The 14,051-nt window shown below is 46.8% G+C and overlaps 1 protein-coding gene across 3 annotated transcripts in view; it reads right to left on the bottom strand.

The window, feature by feature from the left end:
• Nucleotides 1-14,051, bottom strand: part of LOC141052124 (leucine-rich repeat and fibronectin type III domain-containing protein 1-like protein) — an 884,877-nt gene that overhangs the window by 318,934 nt on the left and 551,892 nt on the right. The gene's annotated exons all lie outside the window — the stretch shown is intronic.

Here is a 14,051-nt window from a genome sequence, read left to right as displayed (position 1 = left end):
CGCATTGAAAAAACGCATACAAAAGCATACAACTGCTGCGTTTTTTTCAAGCATTTTTATGAGCATGCATGAAAAAAACGCAGCGTTTTTATGCGTTTGTATGCGTTTTTAGTGCGTTTTTACCGCGTTTGCGTTTTTTTCCAACATTTTTAGGTGGCCCCTCACACTACCCAAACCATGACTTTACTAACCCTAACCCTGACCCTAACCCTAACCCTGACCCTAACCCTAACCCTGACCCTAACCCTTAACCAAACCATACTTAACCCTAATCCTGACCCTAACCCTGACCCTAATCCTTAACAAAACCATACTTAACCCTAACCCTGACCCTAACCCTAACCCTGACCCTAACCCTAACCCTGACCCTAACCCTAACCCTAACCCTGACCCTAACCCTTAACAAAACCATACTTAACCCTAATCCTGACCCTAACCCTGACCCTAACCCTTAACCAAACCAAACTTAACCCTAATCCTGACCCTAACCCTGACCCTAACCCTAACCCTAACCCTAACCCTGACCCTAACCCTTAACAAAACCATACTTAACCCTAATCCTGACCCTAACCCTGACCCTAACCCTTAACAAAACCATACTTAACCCTAACCCTGACCCTAACCCTAACCCTGACCCTAACCCTAACCCTGACCCTAACCCTAACCCTAACCCTAACCCTGACCCTAACCCTTAACCAAACCATACTTAACCCTAATCCTGACCCTAACCCTGACCCTAACCCTTAACAAAACCATACTTAACCCTAACCCTGACCCTAACCCTAACCCTGACCCTAACCCTAACCCTGACCCTAACCCTAACCCTAACCCTAACCCTGACCCTAACCCTTAACAAAACCATACTTAACCCTAATCCTGACCCTAACCCTGACCCTAACCCTTAACCAAACCATACTTAACCCTAACCCTGACCCAAACCCCAACCCTAACCCTGACCCTGACCCTAACCCTAACCCTAAACCCCCTTAACTAACCCTAACTCTAACCCAAACCCCTAAATTCCTTGTTTAAAAAAAAAAAACGCATATGCAAAAAAACGCATACATGAGCATGCCAGTGCGCACATATGCGCATCCATAGGCTATAATGGCCATTTTTAGCGCAAAACGTGCGCATATGTGCGCATGCGCTTTTTTGCAGGGCCAAAAAATGCAACATGCTGCGTCTGGAAAATACAAACGCACACCCCAAAAAAACGCAGCGCATGAAAATCGCATACATGCGCTTACAAGCGCGCAGGTATGCGCACCCATGTTAAATATAGGGGAAAAAACGCATGCGCACATGTGCGTTTTTTTCCAGCGCTAAAAAACACAAATGTGAAACCAGCCTTACTGACAAGCAAAGCTACATCTCTGCTGTCAAGGGATTCTTCTAATTTAGTGAATAAACCTTTCATAGTAGTATATGCAGTATATCTCTTTTATATTTAGGAAAATATGTTATTAGCTACAAGGCATATTATAGCAATTATATACGGTGTTATCAGAACAACCTGAAGACAGAGGAATGAAAACTTACATGTTATTCCAGGGAGGGTCTGTATCAGTAATACCGACCACAGGTTAGACAGCTCATTTACTAGTGGCTTCCCCAATGCATGTCGGCTGGTTTAGTCCTCTGCTAATTAAAATACCAAATTGCATTTTAATATATTAGTTATCATTGAAGACCTAGAAGAAAGAGTTCATTGAGTAAAGCCGGTGGATCGCCCTCTGTAAGTATAAGCTTGTTTAGAATTAATTGTATATGTAACCATCCTAATCACAAATAGGGCTTAGTCATTGAATCACGCACTCGTCTTATGGAAACTTCTTACTATTCAGATGAGACCCACTTAAGAGGCCATTCAGAGAGGCTTTCTTCTAATCTACTAAACCAGAAGAAGAATCCTGCCGGCTTGTTTTATTTCCTTCTAATATTAAATTGTCTGAATATAGTCACTACTCACGGACAGACCGTGAGGCAGAAGAGTCAGTCTTGGTCAATACCAAGAGAGTACATAGATAACCGAGGGAAAAGACAAAGGTGTCAGTCAGGTCACAGTCCATGGTCAATAACAAGAGACAACGGATCAAAAGCCAAAGGATAAGGCAAAGGGATAGTCAGAACACGGTCCAAAAGGTGAAGGAAGCAGAAGATCAGAACTCAGAGCAAGAGAATCAGGCTAACACTCACCAAGAAGCACAAACTACATCTGGCAGAGATTAGGGGAAGACAGCTCAGTTAAGTAGCTGGTCAATCACCAGAACACAGACCACCTGGAGAAAGTCAGGAACCTCCCAGTCACAGATTGGACAGCTGAGCTGTCAATCAAAGCACCGACAGCCCAGTATGCCCATTACAGGATTTGGCAGCCAAGATGTTAATCAAGACACACACAACTCAGCAAGACAGTTTCCATAGAACAGAATAGCAATCATTCACTGAGTGGTGAAATCATGACACCTACAATACAACTGGTTAGCCCTGTGTTATATGCTCCCTCTAAGTCCCAGAGATGAAGTGTCACCTCCATTGCTTTGTGCTACTTTGTTCTTGTAATATGTGAGATTAGTTGAGTTTTGGAACATTTGCACTTCAACGTTCCTCATTTTTGAGCACACGCTTTTCAGGGCTTTTTGGCTAGGATGGGGAATTTTTAAAATCCCAGTTGAAGGTCAGATTAATAGATACCCTTAACTATTTATTTAATGGTTTTCACTTGTGTGTCACTCTATCACTGTGTGTCTCGAACTCCTCAGGGTGCAGTTATCTACTGGGTTCTCTCCTGAAAGGTCTAGGGGAGTGTGTGTGACCATTGGGTTCCTCTCCACCCTGACCTCTGGCTCTCCTCTCATGGAGGGGAAGCTACTGTAAATGCCTCCTAGTTTTGCTTAGGTGGGAGCCCTGCCAGATGCTAGGCGCAAGATTGGGTCCTGCTTTTTCTCTTCTATGGTATGTGATTTGGGTCTATAAAAGGGTCGGATATTAACTTATAGGATAGCCACCTCTAGGTGATACTTGCAACATTTGTTTTTTTGTCCTACAAGAGGGTTAATTTGCTGCCATGTATTATGATGTTCCAAATATTTCACATTTTTCAGATTTTTCCATTAGTTTCGTAGGAACAAAATTAAAGCTCCAGCACAATCCTAATTATTTTCTCGTCAGTTCTGTTAGAAACAACTAGGCATCGTTGGAGGCATTAAGAGACAGATTACAAGACAATTCATATGCACCTAATGAAAGTTATGTTAAGGTGAGTGAAGGTTACAAATAGATAACATGTTTTCAAAAAGACCACAAAAAGCAAAATCTTAATTGGTCATTAAGACATTCTTCTCTTTATGCAGAATTGCTGGGAGACCCAATATGCAAAAATGTCTCTTCTCAGAGATATTTTAAAACTCTGGTACTGTTATGACTCACGATTTCCACTGAACTTGTTTAACCCCAACAGGACACAGATATTTTGGGCCTAGAGAACTTTTTTTTTTTCATTACTACACTTCCAAAACCAAATTTGTTTAATTTTTCCTTCCACATGTGAGGACTTGTTTACTTTTATTTGCCAGATGAGAATTTTTTTTTTAAATGACACCATTTTTGGGATTACGATAAATAATATTTTTTTTGCATATTTTTTCTTCTAGGTAAATGGACTTTATTGGGATACCCGCCTGCCATGAAAGTGGTTGCAGCATCTAAGGAGCGAAACAGAGGGAACAGAGCTCTCATCAATTCCTGCAATTAGAGCACGAGCATGATTGTTAGGGCGCAGTCAGATGGCCAAATAAATCAGACCGAGATCAGAAGTAATGCTCGGACTGGACTGCAACTCTTCTGACCTGAGCGTGACAGATGCATAGAAATACATAAAGCTATCACGCTTGGGTCAGGAGAGCCGCCGGCCAGTCCGAGCAATGCGGACCAATCTCGCTCCAATTTAAAGAGCTGTCTGACTACGCCCTAAATCAGCACCTTATGAGAACAGAATAATGTATATATACTGCTCAAAAAAATAAAGGGAACACTTAACAGACTCAATGTATTAGGATGTGTTCCCTTTATTTTTTTGAGCAGTATATCTGTCATGGACCATTTTTTTTTTCAAGAAAACAACTGATAGACTTTTAAAAAAATGGATTAGAAGAATGTAAAATGTATCATCAGGGTCACCTGAAATATTTGGTTTAGTAAAGCTGCTCCACTGTTATTCCTCCTTGTCACTACCACTAACAAAAACCTGAAAGCTGGTAGGAAGTTAAGAAGACACAGACCTACAAGGTTGCCCAAATGGACAGGTCACAAGTCCTTAAAGGGGATTTCCAGTTTCGGAAACCAATGCACCTCAGCTGCAGTTTGCTATACAGTAAGCTCTTTACTCACCTCTCCCCAGATCTCCCCCGATGCTCCTGGTGACTGATGTTGTCTACATGGGCTGACATCACGCCGACAGCGCTGCTGCCATTATTGAAGCTCAGCAGCTCGGGCTGTCAACTGAGGCACATCCGCTAAGCTTAGTGATTGGCTGCATTGTGGTCAAAGTGATGTCAGGGTCGCGTTTCGTTTCGTGAAACCCGACTTTTCCAAAAGTCGGGTCGAGCAAGATCGTCCGATTATAGGGAAAAGTCGGGGTCGTCCCGAAACACGAAACCCAATGTAAGTCAATGGGGAATAAAAGTCGGCAGTGAGAGGAGGACAGGAAACACACCTACAGTGCCCATTTGAATGCCAAAAGCATCAATTCTTCTTACTTAAGCTTGTCAACCTTAATTAACTTCATAATACAAGTTACGCACTGAAAAATGGGGGTTATTTGGCTAAAGTTGTGGGGGGTAGGGCTGGCTCCAGGTTTTCATGTGCCCTGGGCGAAAGAGCGCCCCTTTAACACATACCACAACTCATCATGCTCCGATACGGCAGAGAAATAGCGGTATAGTACAATGAAAAATACTTCACTTTTTACATCTCATGACGAGGCCCATCTATTTCTCCATACAGAATCATTGGTCCCATATAATGTTTGAAACAGTATATGATGAGCTCCACATAATGCTACAGTATATGTTGGTCCCCATGGATGAAGCTCCACTGTCTTATGGGCCCAAATAATGCTCCAAACATAATGGGCCCCATTTCTAATGCTCTAGTGTATAATGGGACCTGTAAATGCTGCTCCAGTGTCTGATGTCCACCTTTGGAATGTTCCAGTGTATGGTGGGCCCCATCTATCATTCTCCAGAGTATAGTGCTCCCCAAAAATTGCTGTCCCAACATTGAAAACAATCAAATAAGTCTCCTCGCTAGGGAATCCCTGTACTTGTCTGGACTCCTCGTCGTCCCCATCTTCCATCTCACTGCACAGTATTTCAACTTTGCAAGTGCTGTGATCCTGAGCAAGCAGGGGGGGCCCACTCGTTGGCGACGGCACTGGCACAGGGCCCCTGATAGTACGGTGGTGTGTCTGATGGCGGGTGGGCCGAACCTGCACTTTCATCTGCAGCTTCCTCTTTGTCACCGTGTAAGATGGAACTGTATATGGGAAGGGTAACCTGAGTTTCATCAGGGTCAGATTCAGGCCATGTAGCGTGCGAGGGGAATGTAGTGGTCTGGGTCAATGTACCAGCAGATTCATCGAGCAGTGGCTGGGCATCAGTGCACTTGTGTCGCCCCCAGGAGTACTGTCGCCACAGTGGCATTACCTTCTTCCTAGGGAGTGTGATGTCATGCTTGGGAGCAACGAACGATCTCTCTAGCAGGTTAATTGATTGGGCGGCGTTATTCCCATGAGTCATGACCCTCCAAACAGCGTTCAAGAAGGCAAAGTGTTTGTTTTACGTGGGCAGTATGGTTGCAAAGCTGAACCTTAAAGGAATGTCCAGAAGGGCACCACCAGGAGTGGAGCCTACGGTTAAATTCGACTCCACCTGGGAAACCTCAACCATGCCAGCTACAGAACAGATGCACACATTGCAAGCTTAATTCCGTTAACGAACGAGACTCCGTCATACCCCACGGTCCAAGTCCGGCTTACTAGAGGGACACGTGAGGCTCTGGCACATGAGATTGGCCAATAACTGGTGTGTCATGCCATTACATGTCCGTGGCTGCATGTGCACTACACTGAAAAGGCCAGCGTTTGTCGCTTACAGGTGCAGATAACCCGCTGAACAACGTTAGTGATGGGGATCACTGATGACAATTATTACCCGCGAACAATGATTTCCCAGTAAGTGCAGGTCAACCGCAGTTCCGGAATTAGGCCTAACCGTCATTCCTGAAAAAATGAAAAACTTACGTGTGCAAACTACAGGTGCTGTAGCTTGCTTAACAGCTCGCCAGCCGTTCTCATGCCCAGTATGGATTGCACGTGATTGCACAAAGGTTAGAAAGGGTACCGTATCCCCGGATAACATGTATGGATAGCGTACACATTCAAAATATATGTCTATACATCAGGAGGCAGGCTCAGACGGTGTTAGGCCCAGTATGGATTGCACGTGATTGCACAAAGGTTAGAAAGGGTACCGTATCCCCGGATAACATGTATGGATAGCATACACATTCAAAATATATGTCTGTACATCAGGAGGCAGGCTCAGACGGTGTTAGGCCCAGTATGGATTGCACGCGATTGCACAAAGGTTAGAAAGGGTACCGTATCCCCGGATAACATGTATGGATAGCGTACACATTCAAAATATGTCTATACATCAGGAGGCAGGCTCAGACGGTGTTAGGCCCAGTATGGATTGCACGTGATTGCACAAAGGTTAGAAAGGGTACTGTATCCCCGGATAACATGTATGGATAGCGTACACATTCAAAATATATGTCTATACATCAGGAGGCAGGCTCAGACAGTGTTAGGCCCAGTATGGATTGCAAGTGATTGCACAAAGGTTAGAAAGGGTACCGTATCCCCGGATAACATGTATGGATAGCGTACACATTCAAAATATATGTCTATACATCAGGAGGCAGGCTCAGACGGTGTTAGGCCCAGTATGGATTGCACGTGATTGCACAAAGGTTAGAAAGGGTACCGTATCCCCGGATAACATGTATGGATAGCGTACACATTCAAAATATATGTCTGTACATCAGGAGGCAGGCTCAGACGGTGTTAGGCCCAGTATGGATTGCACGTGATTGCACAAAGGTTAGAAAGGGTACCGTATCCCCGGATAACATGTATGGATAGCGTACACATTCAAAATATATGTCTATACATCAGGAGGCAGGCTCAGACGGTGTTAGGCCCAGTACGGATTGCACGTGATTGCACAAAGGTTAGAAAGGGTACCGTATCCCCGGATAACATGTATGGATAGCGTACACATTCAAAATATATGTCTATACATCAGGAGGCAGGCTCAGACGGTGTCAGGCCCAGTATGGATTGCACGTGATTGCACAAAGGTTAGAAAGGGTACCGTATCCCCAGATAACATGTATGGATAGCGTACACATTCAAAATATATGTCTGTACATCAGGAGGCAGGCTCAGACGATGTCAGGCACAGTATGGATTGCACGTGATTGCACAAAGGTTAGAAAGGGTACCGTATCCCCGGATAACATGTATGGATAGCGTACACATTCAAAATATATGTCTGTACATCAGGAGGCAGGCTCAGACGGTGTCAGGCACAGTATGGATTTGATGGCCCAGATTACACAGCGGAGGAGCAGGGAGAGGTAAAGATTGCAAATGCTGGGGCCCTGCCCAAGCAAGGGGTGCCCACTAGTGGGCGTCGGTACTGGCACTGGGCCCCTCATAGTACGGCGGTGTGTCTGACGGTGGGTGTGCACCACCACCGTCAGAGACACTTGATTGCACTATGAGGGACCCTGTGCCAGTGCCCGCACCCAAGAGTCGGCCTACCCACCTGTCCAGGGCAATGGCACTCGCACGGTGTCGTGCGCTAGGTGGTGACCCCGGCCATGGGGGGGGGGGAGGCAGCACAGTTATGGAGTTTTAGAAAGTGGCATATGTTGATGTTGGACATTCAGCTGATGCAAAAGGCGAAATAGGTGAAGTCCCAGGAAGAGGTGGACCAAAGCAAGCCATTTTTCTGTCACCCTATGTGTCATCAGGGGAAGGTGGGACAGAATCCTTGGAAACCCATGCATGGTTCATTTTAATGAAGGTTAGATCATCCACATTTTGGGTTGACAGACGGGTCCTTTTTTCTGTCAGGATTGATCCAGCTGCACTGAAGACTCTTTCCGATAGCACACTTGCAGCTGGGCAAGCGAGCTCCTGTAAGGCATATTGGGCCAATTCAGGCCAGGTGTCCAGTTTAGCGGCCCAATAGTCAAAGGGGAATGACCTGTGTGGGAGAACATCGATATGGGAGGAAAAGTAGTTTGTAACCATAGTTGACAACTGCTGTCTCCTGTCACTTTCCATCGATGCAGTATTACCAGTTGTGTGAGCGGTATTTGAAAAATCAGTCCACAACATTGTCATGAAACCCCTGTCTCCAACGCCACTTCTGCTGTGTGCACCACGAACACCTCTGCCAAGCTGCCCCCGGCCCGTACGGCTCGTGTGAGAACCATCACCGCTGCTGTGTGCTGGCAATGCCTCAAGCAACCGATTTACCAGAGTTGCTTGTTTATTAGCCAATATTAGGTCAAGGTTCTCCTGTGGCATGATGTTTTGTAATTTGCCTTTATAGCGTGGATCCAGGATGCTGGCCAACCAGTAGTCGTCATCGTTCATCATTTTGGCAATGCGTGGGTCCCTTTTTAGGATCTGCAAGGCATAATCTGACATGTGGGCCAATGTTCCCGGTGTCAATGATGCACTGCGAGTGCTGGTTGGAGGAGCACTTTCTGGCAAATCCACATCCCTCCAGTCACGCACAAACCCTGTACCAGACCTTGCCACGCCAACATTTTCACTTGCCCCACGAGATGCATCCTCCTCCCCTAAGTAATCATCCCCATCATCCTCTTCCTCCTCCTCTTCTTCCTCCACCTCGTCCAGGAGAGGTCCCTGAGCAGACAATGGCTGAATGTCATCAAGGATTCCCTCCTCCTCTTCCTCCTCATCAACATTGGCTGCAGACGCCTGCTCCTTAAGGTGCGTCAAAGTTTGCATGAGCAGACGCATAAGTGGGATGCTCATGCTTAGGATGGCGTCGTCTGCGCTTACCAGCCGTGTGCATTCCTCAAAACACTGAAGGACTTTACAGAGGTCTTTCAGCTTCGACCACTGCACACCTGTCAACTCCATGTCTGCTCTCAAAGTGCATGGCCGTGTATTCTCCCACAAATGCATTATGGCCTGCCTCTGCTCGCACAGCCGCTCCACCATGTACAGGGTGGAGTTCCACCTTGTTGCAATGTCGATAATGAGGCGGTGGTTGGGAAGGTGGCGCAATCGCTGCAGCTTCTGCATACGAACGGAGTGTACAGGCGACCGGCGGATGTGCGCGCACAGTCTTCACACCTTCTGGAGCAGGGCTGTTAACTCCGGATAAATTTTGAGGAAGCACTGCACCACCAGGTTCAGGGTGTGAGCCAAGCAAGGTATATGGCTGAGTTTTGAAAGGGCTATGGCTGCCACAAAATTACGGCCGTTATCACTAACTACCTTGCCTGCCTCAAGATGTACACTGCCCAGCCATGACTCAGTTTGTCGCTTCAAGTACTCGGCCAGCACCTCGGCGGTGTGTCTGTTGCCCAAACACATCATCTGCAACACAGCCTGCTGACGCTTTCCACTAGCTGCTCGATAGGGGGACACATCGTGTGCAACAGTGGCAGCTGCAGATGGAGTGCTGGTACGACTGCGCTCTGTGGACGAGCTTTCGCTTCTGGAGGAGGAGGAGGGTCGAACGCCTACAGCCAACTGTTTCCTATACCGTGGGCTAGGCAGCACTGTCCCACCACAGCTGTCCCCTGTGGACCCTGCATCCACCACATTAACCCAGCGCGCAGTGATGGACACGTAACGGCCCTGGCCATGCCGACTGGACCATGCATCAGTTGTGAGGTGCACCTTTCCGCTCACTGACTGCTTGAGTGCATGGACAATGCAGTCTTCTACATGATGTTGGAGGGCTGGGATGGCTTTGCGAGAGAAGAAGTGGCGACTGGGTAGGTCATAGCGTGGTACTGCATAGGCCATGAGTTCGCGGAAAGCTGTGCTTTCCACCAACCGAAAGGGCATCATCTCAAACGAGATTAGTTTGGCAATGTGGGCGTTCAAACCCAGTGTACGCGGATGAGAGACTGAGTACTTTCTTGACCTACTCATAGTGTCTGGGAGGGTGAGCTGGACTTGAGAGCTGCATATGGTGGAAGTAGCGGTGGACAGGGCGGACTGAGAGAGGGTTGATGATGGTGATGGAGTTGGTGTTCTTTCTGATGGCCTAGAATCAGTCTTTCGTTGATATAACAGTGGGATTTCCTGACTGCTGTGGCCTTGCAACGACACCTCAACATTTGCTGCTGTGCTAACCGGTGGGCTTACAGTGGGGGAAACAATGTAGCGTTGCTGACTACCTTCGTTGTGATCAGTTGCACATGTGGCACTTGAGGTTTGGTGTTGTGTCCACGCTTGCAAGTGCATGCTGGTTAAATGTCTAAGCATGCAACTGGTATTCAAATTTTTCAGATTTTTCCCTCGGCTAAAGGTCTTTGCGCACTTCTTACAGATAACCTTGGCCTGATCATGAGGATTTTGGTCAAAAAAGTGCCACACTGCACTCTTCCTACTTTGGCAGACATTTTGCGGCCTAGCACGCTGTGATCTTTTGACCCTCTGGACAAGCTGTCCAGCAACTCTTTTGATGTTTGGAACCTGTCTTTGGAGTGCTCCGGGCCTGCCAGATAACAGCTGTTGCGATGTCGATGTCTGCTGTGGATGCTCCTCATCTGAGCTATTGGAAGCAGCACCCTCTTCCCCCAATGGATGCCAATCTGGCTCAACAACTGGGTCATCCATCACATCCTCTTCTATGTCATGTGCACCTTCCTCTGTGTCACCGTGTATGGTGGTATAGTGTGCGGGAAGGGGCACCTGAGTCTCATCAGGGTCAGAATCTGGCTCTGTACACTGCGAGGACAATGTAGTGCTCTGAGTGAATGTACCAGCAGAATCATCCATCAGCGGCTGTGCATCAGTGCACTCCATGTCAGATTCATCTTGGCCTGGGTAATTCACCATTTGACTTGATAATCAAGGCATGGTATGTGAAAACAGCTCCATGGAGTAATCAGTAGTATGGCCTGCGTCATCCTTCAATCTTGGATGGGGTGAAGGACACAAGGAAAGGTGTGGTTCATGAACATGAGCCTCCAATGACGACTCAGTGCTTTTACTTTTTACAACTGAAGAAGAGGAGGCGATAGAGCTGGAGGCTGAGTCAGCAATGTAAGACAAAACTTTTTCCTGATGCTCTGGCTTTAAAAGCGGTTTGCCAACTCCTAGAAAACTAAGCGTTCGAGGCCTTATGTAGCCAGACGATGACGCAGGCTCAACACCTCCTGCATTCGGTCCTATTTTGCTCTTGCCACTACCATCAGATCCACCACCAACACCATCATTACCAGCTGCCAACCCCCGCCCAATTCCACGGCCTCTTCCACCAGCCTTCCTCATTTTTGGTAGAAATGTAGACAAAATCCAACAAACTATATAGTAATATAAAACAAGGTACAAGGTGTCTATAGGACAGGGGAGATTTTGAATTTCTGCAGACACTTGTGGACACTGGACACTTTTGGATTGTGTGAGGCCCACTGATATCTGAGCGCTATGTCACAGGCTCGATGGCACAGCTGTGACAAAAGTGACGAGAGGATAAGGGAGATTTTGAATTTCTGCAGACACTTGTGGACACTGGACACTTTTGGATTGTGTGAGGGCCACTGATATCTGAGCGCTATGTGACAGGCTCGATGGCACAGCTGTGACAAAAGTGACGAGAGGATAAGGGAGATTTTGAATTTCTGCAGACACTTGTGGACACTGGACACTTTTGGATTGTGTGAGGGCCACTGATATCTGAGCGCTATGTCACAGGCTCGATGGCACAGCTGTGACAAAAGTGACGAGAGGATAAGGGAGATTTTGAATTTCTGCAGACACTTGTGGACACTGGACACTTTTGGATTGTGTGAGGCCCACTGATATCTGAGCGCTATGTCACAGGCTCGATGGCACAGCTGTGACCAAAGTGACTAGAGGATAAAGGAGATTTTGAATTTCTGTACACACTTGTGGACACTGGACACTTTTGGATTGTGTGAGGGCCACTGATATCTGAGCGCTATGTCACAGGCTCGATGGCACAGCTGTGACAAAAGTGACGAGAGGATAAGGGAGATTTTTAATTTCTGCAGACTCTTGTGGACACTGGACACTTTTGGATTGTGTGAGGGCCACTGATATCTGAGCGCTATGTCACAGGCTCGATGGCACAGCTGTGACAAAAGTGACGAGAGGATAAGGGAGATTTTGAATTTCTGCACACACTTGTGGACACTGGACACTTTTGGATTGTGTGAGGCTCAATGAATATCTGAGCGCTATGTGACAGGCTTGATGGCACAGCTGTGACCAAAGTGACTAGAGGATAAGGGAGATTTTGAATTTCTGCAGACACTTGTGGACACTGGACACTTTTGGATTGTGTGAGGCCCACTGATATCTGAGCGCTATGTCACAGGCTCGATGGCACAGCTGTGACAAAAGTGACGAGAGGATAAGGGAGATTTTGAATTTCTGCACACACTTGTGGACACTGGACACTTTTGGATTGTGTGAGGCCCAATGAATATCTGAGCGCTATGTGACAGGCTCGATGGCACAGCTGTGACAAAAGTGACGAGAGGATAAGGGAGATTTTGAATTTCTGCAGACACTTGTGGACACTGGACACTTTTGGATTGTGTGAGGCCCACTGATATCTGAGCGCTATATCACAGGCTCGATGGCACAGCTGTGACAAAAGTGACTAGAGGATAAGGGAGATTGGATTGCTTTTAAAAAAGCAGTTTGCAGAGCAGTGGGTAAACAGCAATGCCAGCCTGTCAGGAAGCCTTAAAAGGCAGCCCAACAACCAACACCACTGATACACCACAATATAGCCTCCCCTTGCACTGCACACACAGTGACTGGTGTGTTGTGCAGGCCAAATCGCTAGCAGCAGAAGCAGTTTTTTTTTCTTCTCAGCAGGACAAAAAAAAAAAATTGGGATTGCTTTTAAAAAAGCAGTTTGCGGAGCAGTGGGTAAACAGCAATGCAGGAATGTCAGGAAGCCTTAGAAGGCAGCCCAACAACCAACACCACTGATACACCACTATATAGCATCCCCTTGCACTGCACACACAGTGACTGGTGTGTTGTGCAGGCCAAATCGCTAGCAGCAGAAGCAGTTTTTTTTCTTCTCAGCAGGAAAAAAAAAAAAAATTGGGATTGCTTTTAAAAAAGCAGTTTGCGGAGCAGTGGGTAAACAGCAATGCAGGAATGTCAGGAAGCCTTAGAAGGCAGCCCAACAACCAACACCGCTGATACACCACAATATAGCCTCCCCTTGCACTGCACACACAGTGACTGGTGTGTTGTGCAGGCCAAATCGCTAGCAGCAGAAGCAGTTTTTTTTTCTTCTCAGCAGGACAAAAAAAAAATATTGGGATTGCTTTTAAAAAAGCAGTTTGCGGAGCAGTGGGTAAACAGCAATGCAGGAATGTCAGGAAGCCTTAGAAGGCAGCCCAACAACCAACACCACTGATACACCACTATATAGCCTCCCCTTGCACTGCACACACAGTGACTGGTGTGTTGTACAGGCCAAATCGCTAGCAGCAGAAGCAGTTTTTTTTTCTTCTCAGCAGGACAAAAAAAAAAATTGGGATTGCTTTTAAAAAAGCAGTTTGCGGAGCAGTGGGTAAACAGCAATGCAGGAATGTCAGGAAGCCTTAGAAGGCAGCCCAACAACCAACACCACTGATACACCACTATATAGCCTCCCCTTGCACTGCACACACAGTGACTGGTGTGTTGTGCAGGCCAAATCGCTAGC

Source organism: Dendrobates tinctorius, unplaced genomic scaffold, assembly GCF_039654945.1.
Source record: "Dendrobates tinctorius isolate UK_male_01 unplaced genomic scaffold, ASM3965494v1 ptg000158l, whole genome shotgun sequence".
NCBI classification, from domain to species: Eukaryota; Metazoa; Chordata; class Amphibia; order Anura; family Dendrobatidae; genus Dendrobates; species Dendrobates tinctorius.
Note: the sequence above shows the minus strand (reverse complement) of the source record. Positions and strands in the feature narration are given on the sequence as shown.